Genomic DNA, 10,133 nt, shown 5'->3' with positions numbered 1-10,133 from the left:
ACAATAATGCCAACGAAGGACCAGGGTAAGTTATTAGGCCAAATGTAATGTAAATGACAACAAAGAAAAGTGGGTGAAAAGATACCTTGCCTTAGACAGGAATCGAACCTGCGACCTTCGAATAACGCGTTCGATGGTCTACCACTGAGCTACCACGACAGCCGTCTTCCCAGCCACTTTATTGTGTATCTATGTCAACCAACGTAAACGTGGGAGTGTCAGTCAGCGCCTCTAGTAGCCATGGCGGCGAGCGTGGCACACTCCTTATGAGCCTGTTTGGCGTCACGTAGCACGTGAACATATTGCTAACTGGCAGCTGACCAATAGTCTACCGTATACAACCTAGAGGCATCAAGTCTGCCAGTACGAGACCCTCGTTAATGAATCAGGGAAACAAGCGTAAACTTAACGGCTCGTTTTCATGGTTTTACGCAATAATAGTGAGATCTAACAGACAATAATTCCAACGAAGGTACAGGGTAAGTTATTAGGCCAACTGTAATGTAAAGGGGAAGAAAGAAAAGTGGGTGAAAAGATACTTTGCCGTGGACAGGATTCGAACCTGCGACCTTCGAACAACGCGTTCGATGATCTACCACTGAGCTACCACGACAGCTATCTTCCCAGCCACATTATTGGGTATCTGTGTCAATTTAAACGTGGGAGTATCAGTCAGCAATACTAGTAGCCATGGCGGCGAGCGTTTTACATTCCTTATGAGCCTGTTTGGCGTCACGTAGCACGTGAACATATTGCTAACTGGTAGCTGACCAATAGTCCACCGTATACAAACTAGAGGCACCAAGTCTGCCAGTACGAGAACCTCGTTAATGAATGAGGGAAACAAGTGTAAACTTAAAGGCTCGTTTTTCGTGTTTTACACAATAATACTGAGATCTAATGGACAATAATGCCAACGACGGAACAGGGTAAGTTATTAGGCCAACTGTAATGTAAATGAGAAGAAAGAAAGTGCGTGAAAAGATACCTTGCCTTGGACAGGATCCAAACCTGCGACCTTCGAATAACGCGTTCGATGGTCTACCACTGAGCTACTACGACAGCCATCTTCCTAGCCACTTTATTGGGTATCTATGTCAACTGAAACGTTTGAGTGTCAGTCAGCGCCACTAGTAGCCATGGCGGCGAGCGTGGCACACTCCTTATGAGCCTGTTTGGCATCACGTAGCACGTGAACATATTGCTAACTGACAGCTGACCAATAGTCCACCGTATACAACCTAGAGGCATCAAGTCTGCCAGTACGAGACCCTCGTTAATGAATGAGGGAAACAAGTGTAAACTTAACGGCTCGTTTTTAGTGTTTTACGCAATAATATTGAGATCTAACAGACAATAGTTCTAACAAAGGTATAGGTAAGTTATTAGGCCAACTGAAATGTAAAGGGGAAGAAAGAAAAGTGGCTGAAAAGATACTTTGCCGTGGACAGGATCCCAACCTGCGACCTTCGAATAACGCGTTCAATGGTCCACCACTGAACTACCACGACAGCCTTCTTCCCAGGCACTTTATTGGGTATCTGTGTCAATTTAAACGTGGGAGTGTCAGTCAGCACTACTAGTAGCCATGGCGGCGAGCGTTTTACACTCCTTATGAGCCTGTTTTGCGTCACGTAGCACGTGAACATATTGTTACCTGGTAGCTGACCAATAGTCCACCATATACAACCTAGAGGCACCAAGACTGCCAGTACGAGACCCTCGTTAATGAATAAGAAAAACAAGTGTAAGCTTAAGGGCTAGTTTTTCGTGTTTTACACAATATTATTCAGATATAATAGAGAATAATGCCAACGAAGGTACAGGGCAAGTTAATATGCCAACTGTTATGTAAATAAGAAGAAAATTTGGTGAAAAGATACCTTGCCGTGAACAGGATCCAAACTTGTTACCTTCGAATAACGCGTTCGATGGTCTACCACTGAGCTACCACGACAGCCTTCTTCCGTGCCAATTTATTGGGTATCTATGTCAATTTAACTGTGGGAGTTTCAGTCAGCGCCACTAGTAGTCATGGCGGCGAGCGTGGCATATTCCTTTTGAGCATGTTTGGCATCACATAGCACGTGAACATATTGCTAACTGGCAGCTGAGCAATAGTCCACCGTATACAATCTAGAGGCACCAAGTCTGCCAGTACGAGACCCTCGTTAATGAATAAGGGAAACATGTGTAAAGCTAAGGGCTCGTTTTTCGTGTTTTACACAACAATAATGAGATATAACAGACAATAATGCCAACGACGGAACAGGGTAAGTTATTAGGCCAACTGTAATGTAAATGAGAAGAAAGAAAGTGGGTGAAAAGATACCTTGCCTTGGACAGGATCCGAACCTGCGACCTTCGAATAACGCGTTCGATGGTCTACCACTGAGCTAATATGACAGCCATCCTCCCAGGCACTTTATTGGGTATCTATGTCAATTTAAACGTGAGAGTGTCAGTCAGCGCCACTAGTAGCCAGGGCGGCGAGCGTGGCACACTCCTTATGAGCCTGTTTGGCGTCACGTAGCACGTGAACATATTGCTAACTGGCAGCTGACCAATAGTCCTGCGTATACAACCTAGATGCACCAAGTCTGCGAGTACGAGACACTCGTTAATGAATGAGGGAAACAAGTGTAAACTTAAAGGCTCGTTTTTCGTGTTTTACACAATAATACTGAGATCTAATGGACAATAATGCCAACGACGAAACAGGGTAAGTTATTAGGCCAACTGTAATGTAATTGAGAAGAAAGAAAGTGGGTGAAAAGATACCCTGCCTTGGACAGGATCTGAACCTGCGACCTTCGAATAACGCGTTCGATGGTCTACCACTGAGCTACTACGACAGCCATCTTCCCAGCCACTTTAATGGGTATCTATGTCAACTTAAACGTTTGAGTGTCAGTCAGCGCCACTAGTAGCCATGGCGGCGAGCGTGGCACACTCCTTATGAGCCTGTTTGGCATCACGTAGCACGTGAACATATTGCTAACTGACAGCTGACCAATAGTGCACCGTATACAACCTAGAGGCATCAAGTCTGCCAGTACGAGACGCTCGTTAATGAATGAGGGAAACAAGTGTAAACTTAACGGCTCGTTTTTAGTGTTTTACGCAATAATATTGAGATCTAACAGACAATAATTCTAACAAAGGTATAGGTAAGTTATTAGGCCAACTGAAATGTAAAGGGGAAGAAAGAAAAGTGGGTGAAAAGATACTTTGCCGTGGACAGGATCCCAACCTGCGACCTTCGAATAACGCGTTCAATGGTCCACCACTGAACTACCACGACAGCCATCTTCCCAGGCACTTTATTGGGTATCTGTGTCAATTTAAACGTGGGAGTGTCAGTCAGCACTACTAGTAGCCATGGCGGCGAGCGTTTTACACTCCTTATGAGCCTGTTTTGCGTCACGTAGCACGTGAACATATTGTTACCTGGTAGCTGACCAATAGTCCACCATATACAACCTAGAGGCACCAAGTCTGCCAGTACGAGACCCTCGTTAATGAATAAGAAAAACAAGTGTAAGCTTAAGGGCTAGTTTTTTGTGTTTTACACAATATTATTCAGATATAATAGAGAATGATGCCAACAAAGGTACAGGGCAAGTTAATATGCCAACTGTAATGTTAATAAGAAGAAAATTTGGTGAAAAGATACCTTGCCGTGGACAGGATCCAAACTTGTGACCTTCGAATAACGCGTTCGATGGTCTACCACTGAGCTACCACGACAGCCTTCTTCCTGCCAATTTATTGGGTATCTATGTTAATTTAACTGTGGGAGTTTCAGTCAGCGCCACTAGTAGCCATGGCGGCGAGCGTGGCACATTCCTTTTGAGCATGTTTGGCATCACATAGCACGTGAACATATTGCTAACTGGCAGCTGACCAATAGTCCACCGTATACAATCTAGAGGCACCAAGTCTGCCAGTACGAGACCCTCGTTAATGAATAAGGGAAACATGTGTAAAGCTAAGGGCTCGTTTTTTTTAGTTTTACACAGCAATAATGAGATATAACAGACAATAATGCCAACGAAGGACCAGGGTAAGTTATGAGGCCAAATGTATTGTAAATGACAACAAAGAAATGTGGGAGAAAAGATACCTTGCCGTGGACAGGATTCGAACCTGCGACCTTCGAATAACGCGTTCGATGGTCTACCACTGAGCTACCACGACAGCCATCTTCCCAGCCACTTTATTGTGTATCTATGTCAACCAACGTAAACGTGGGAGTGTCAGTCAGCGCCTCTAGTAGCCATGGCGGCGAGCGTGGCACACTCCTTATGAGCCTGTTTGGCGTCACGTAGCACGTTAACATATTGCTAACTGGCAGCTGACCAATAGTCCACCGTATACAACCTAGAGGCATCAAGTCTGCCAGTACGAGACCCTCGTTAATGAATGAGGGAAACAAGTGTAAACTTAAAGGCTCGTTTTTCGTGTTTTACACAATAATACTGAGATCTAATGGACAATAATGCCAGCGACGGAACAGGGTAAGTTATTAGGCTAACTGTAATGTAAATGAGAAGAAAGAAAGTGGGTGAAAAGATACCTTGCCTTGGACAGGATCCGAACCTGCGACCTTCGAATAACGCATTCGATGGTCTACCACTGAGCTACTACGACAGCCATCTTCCCAGCCACTTTATTGGGTATCTATGTCAACTTAAACGTTTGAGTGTCAGTCAGCGCCACTAGTAGCCATGGCGGCGAGCGTGGCACACTCCTTATGAGCCTGTTTGGCATCACGTAGCACGTGAACATATTGCTAACTGACAGCTGACCAATAGTGCACCGTATACAACCTAGAGGCATCAAGTCTGCCAGTACGAGTCCCTCGTTAATGAATGAGGGAAACAAGTGTAAACTTAACGGCTCGTTTTTAGTGTTTTACGCAATAATATTGAGATCTAACAGACAATAATTCTAACACAGGTATAGGTAAGTTATTAGGCCAACTGAAATGTAAAGGGGAAGAAAGAAAAGTGGCTGAAAAGATACTTTGCCGTGGACAGGATCCCAACCTGCGACCTTCGAATAACGCGTTCAATGGTCCACCACTGAACTTCCACGACAGCCTTCTTCCGTGCCAATTTATTGGGTATCTATGTCAATTTAACTGTGGGAGTTTCAGTCAGCGCCACTAGTAGCCATGGCGGCGAGCGTGGCACATTCTTTTTGAGCATGTTTGGCATCACATAGCACGTGAACATATTGCTAACTGGCAGCTGACCAATAGTCCACCGTATACAATCTAGAGGCACCGAGTCTGCCAGTACGAGACCCTCGTTAATGAATAAGGGAAACATGTGTAAAGCTAAGGGCTCGTTTTTCGTGTTTTACACAACAATAATGAGATATAACAGACAATAATGCCAACGACGGAACAGGGTAAGTTATTAGGCCAACTGTAATGTAAATGAGAAGAAAGAAAGTGAGTGAAAAGATACCCTGCCTTGGACAGGATCTGAACCTGCGACCTTCGAATAACGCGTTCGATGGTCTACCACTGAGCTACTACGACAGCCATCTTCCCAGCCACTTTATTGGGTACCTATGTCAACTTAAACGTTTGAGTGTCAGTCAGCGCCACTAGTAGCCATGGCGGCGAGCGTGGCACATTCCTTTTGAGCATGTTTGGCATCACATAGCACGTGAACATATTGCTAACTGGCAGCTGACCAATAGTCCACCGTATACAATCTAGAGGCACCGAGTCGGCCAGTACGAGACCCTCGTTAATGAATGAGGGAAACAAGTGTAAACTTAACGGCTCGTTTTTAGTGTTTTACGCAATAATATTGAGATCTAACAGACAATAATTCTAACACAGGTATAGGTAAGTTATTAGGCCAACTGAAATGTAAAGGGGAAGAAAGAAAAGTGGCTGAAAAGATACTTTGCCGTGGACAGGATCCCAACCTGCGACCTTCGAATAACGCGTTCAATGGTCCACCACTGAACTTCCACGACAGCCATCTTCCCAGGCACTTTATTGCGTATCTATGTCAATTTGAACGTGGGAGTGTCAGTCAGCGCTCCTAGTAGCCATGGCGGCGAGCGTGGCACACTCCTTATGAGCCTGCTTGGTGTCACGTAGCACGTGAACATATTGCTAACTGGCAGCTGACCAATAGTCCACCATATACAAACTAGAGGCACAAAGTCGGCCAGTACGAGACCCTCGTTAATGAATAAGGGAAACAAGTGTAAACATGAGAGCTCGTGTTTCGTGGTGTACACAATATTAATGAGATATAACAGACAATATTTTCAACGAAGGTACAGGGTAAGTTACTATACTAACTGTAATGTAAATGAGAAGAAAAGTGGTTGAAAAGATACCTTGCCGTGGACAGGATCCGAACCGGCGACCTATGAATAACGCGTTCGATGGTCTACCACGGAGCTAATATGACCGCCATCCTCCCAGGCACTTTATTGGGTATCTATGTCAATTTAAACGTGAGAGTGTCAGTCAGCGCCACTAGTAGCCAGGGTGGTGAGCGTGGCACACTCCTTATGAGCCTGTTTGGCGTGACGTAGCACGTGAACATATTGCTAACTGGCAGCTGACCAATAGTCCTCCGTATACAACCTAGAGGCACCAGGTATGCCAGTACGAGACCCTCGTTAATGAATGAGGGAAACAAGTGTAAACTTAAAGGCTCGTTTTTCGTGTTTTACACAATATTATTCAGATATAATAGAGAATGATGCCAACGAAGGTACAGGGCAAGTTAATATGCCAACTGTAATGTAAATAACAAGAAAATTTGGTGAAAAGAAACCTTGCCGTGGACAGGATCCAAACTTGTGACCTTCGAATAACGCGTTCGATGGTCTACCACTGAGCTACCACGACAGCCTTCTTCCGTGCCAATTTATTGGGTATCTATGTCAATTTAACTGTGGGAGTTTCAGTCAGCGCCACTAGTAGCCATGGCGGCGAGCGTGGCACATTCCTTTTGAGCATGTTTGGCATCACATAGCACGTGAACATATTGCTAACTGGCAGCTGACCAATAGTCCACCGTATACAATCTAGAGGCACCGAGTCTGCCAGTACGAGACCCTCGTTAATGAATAAGGGAAACATGTGCAAAGCTAAGGGCTCGTTTTTCGTGTTTTACACAACAATAATGAGATATAACAGACAATAATGCCAACGAAGGACCAGGGTAAGTTATTAGGCCAAATGTATTGTAAATGACAACAAAGAAAAGTGGGAGAAAAGATACCTTGCCGTGGACAGGATTCGAACCTGCGACCTTCGAATAACGCATTCGATGGTCTACCACTGAGCTACTACGACAGCCATCTTCCCAGCCACTTTATTGGGTATCTATGTCAACTTAAACGTTTGAGTGTCAGTCAGCGCCACTAGTAGCCATGGCGGCGAGCGTGGCACACTCCTTATGAGCCTGTTTGGCATCACGTAGCACGTGAACATATTGCTAACTGACAGCTGACCAATAGTGCACCGTATACAACCTAGAGGCATCAAGTCTGCCAGTACGAGACCCTCGTTAATGAATGAGGGAAACAAGTGTAAACTTAACGGCTCGTTTTTAGTGTTTTACGCAATAATATTGAGATCTAACAGACAATAATTCTAACACAGGTATAGGTAAGTTATTAGGCCAACTGAAATGTAAAGGGGAAGAAAGAAAAGTGGCTGAAAAGATACTTTGCCGTGGACAGGATCCCAACCTGCGACCTTCGAATAACGCGTTCAATGGTCCACCACTGAACTTCCACGACAGCCATCTTCCCAGGCACTTTATTGGGTATCTGTGTAAATTAAACGTGGGAGTGTCAGTCAGCACTACTAGTAGCCATGGCGGCGAGCGTTTTACACTCCTTATGAGCCTGTTTTGCGTCACGTAGCACGTGAACATATTGTTACCTGGTAGCTGACCAATAGTCCACCATATACAACCTAGAAGCACCAAGTCTGCCAGTACGAGACCCTCGTTAATGAATAAGAAAAACAAGTGTAAGCTTAAGGGCTAGTTTTTCGTGTTTTACACAATATTATTCAGATATAATAGAGAATGATGCCAACGAAGGTACAGGGCAAGTTAATATGCCAACTGTAATGTAAATAACAAGAAAATTTGGTGAAAAGAAACCTTGCCGTGGACAGGATCCAAACTTGTGACCTTCGAATAACGCGTTCGATGGTCTACCACTGAGCTACCACGACAGCCTTCTTCCGTGCCAATTTATTGGGTATCTATGTCAATCTAACTGTGGGAGTTTCAGTCAGCGCCACTAGTAGCCATGGCGGCGAGCGTGGCACATTCCTTTTGAGCATGTTTGGCATCACATAGCACGTGAACATATTGCTAACTGGCAGCTGACCAATAGTCCACCGTATACAATTTAGAGGCACCGAGTCTGCCAGTACGAGACCCTCGTTAATGAATAAGGGAAACATGTGTAAAGCTAAGGGCTCGTTTTTCGTGTTTTACACAACAATAATGAGATATAACAGACAATAATGCCAACGACGGAACAGGGTAAGTTATTAGGCCAACTGTAATGTAAATGAGAAGAAAGAAAAGTGGGTGAAAAGATACCTTGCCTTGGACAGGATCCGTACCTGCGACCTTCGAATAACGCGTACGATGCTCTATCACTGAGCTATCACGACAGCCGTCTTCCCAGTCACTTTATTGCGTATCTATGTCAATTTGAACGTGGGAGTGTCAGTCAGCGCTCCTAGTAGCCATGGCGGCGAGCGCGGCACACTCCTTATGAGCCTGCTTGGTGTCACGTAGCACGTGAACATATTGCTAACTGGCAGCTGACCAATAGTCCACCATATACAAACTAGAGGCACAAAGTCGGCCAGTACGAGACCCTCGTTAATGAATAAGGGAAACAAGTGTAAACATGAGAGCTCGTGTTTCGTGGTGTACACAATATTAATGAGATATAACAGACAATATTTTCAACGAAGGTACAGGGTAAGTTACTATACTAACTGTAATGTAAATGAGAAGAAAAGTGGTTGAAAAGATACCTTGCCGTGGACAGGATCCGAACCGGCGACCTATGAATAACGCGTTCGATGGTCTACCACGGAGCTAATATGACCGCCATCCTCCCAGGCACTTTATTGGGTATCTATGTCAATTTAAACGTGAGAGTGTCAGTCAGCGCCACTAGTAGCCAGGGTGGTGAGCGTGGCACACTCCTTATGAGCCTGTTTGGCGTCACGTAGCACGTGAACATATTGCTAACTGGCAGCTGACCAATAGTCCTCCGTATACAACCTAGAGGCACCAAGTATGCCAGTACGAGACCCTCGTTAATGAATGAGGGAAACAAGTGTAAACTTAAAGGCTCGTTTTTCGTGTTTTACACAACAATACTGAGATCTAATGGACAATAATGCCAACGACGGAACAGGGTAAGTTATTAGGCCAACTGTAATGTAAATGAGAAGAAAGAAAGTGGGTGAAAAGATACCTTGCCTTGGACAGGATCCAAACCTGCGACCTTCGAATAACGCGTTCGATGGTCTACCACTGAGCTACTACGACAGCCATCTTCGCAGCCACTTTAATGGGTATCTATGTCAACTGAAACGTTTGAGTGTCAGTCAGCGCCACTAGTAGCCATGGCGGCGAGCGTGGCACACTCCTTATGAGCCTGTTTGGCATCACGTAGCACGTGAACATATTGCTAACTGACAGCTGACCAATAGTGCACCGTATACAACCTAGAGGCATCAAGTCTGCCAGTACGAGACCCTCGTTAATGAATGAGGGAAACAAGTGTAAACTTAACGGCTCGTTTTTAGTGTTTTACGCAATAATATTGAGATCTAACAGACAATAATTCTAACAAAGGTATAGGTAAGTTATTAGGCCAACTGAAATGTAAAGGGGAAGAAAGAAAAGTGGCTGAAAAGATACTTTGCCGTGGACAGGATCCCAACCTGCGACCTTCGAATAACGCGTTCAATGGTCCACCACTGAACTACCACGACAGCCATCTTTCCAGGCACTTTATTGGGTATCTGTGTCAAATTAAACGTGGGATTGTCAGTCAGCACTACTAGTAGCCATGGCGGCGAGCGTTTTACACTCCTT

Source organism: Rhipicephalus microplus, unplaced genomic scaffold (assembly GCF_043290135.1).
Source record: "Rhipicephalus microplus isolate Deutch F79 unplaced genomic scaffold, USDA_Rmic scaffold_17, whole genome shotgun sequence".
Lineage (NCBI taxonomy): Eukaryota > Metazoa > Arthropoda > Arachnida > Ixodida > Ixodidae > Rhipicephalus > Rhipicephalus microplus.
The sequence above is the reverse complement of the archived record's forward strand: the minus strand, read 5'-3'. Positions refer to the sequence as shown.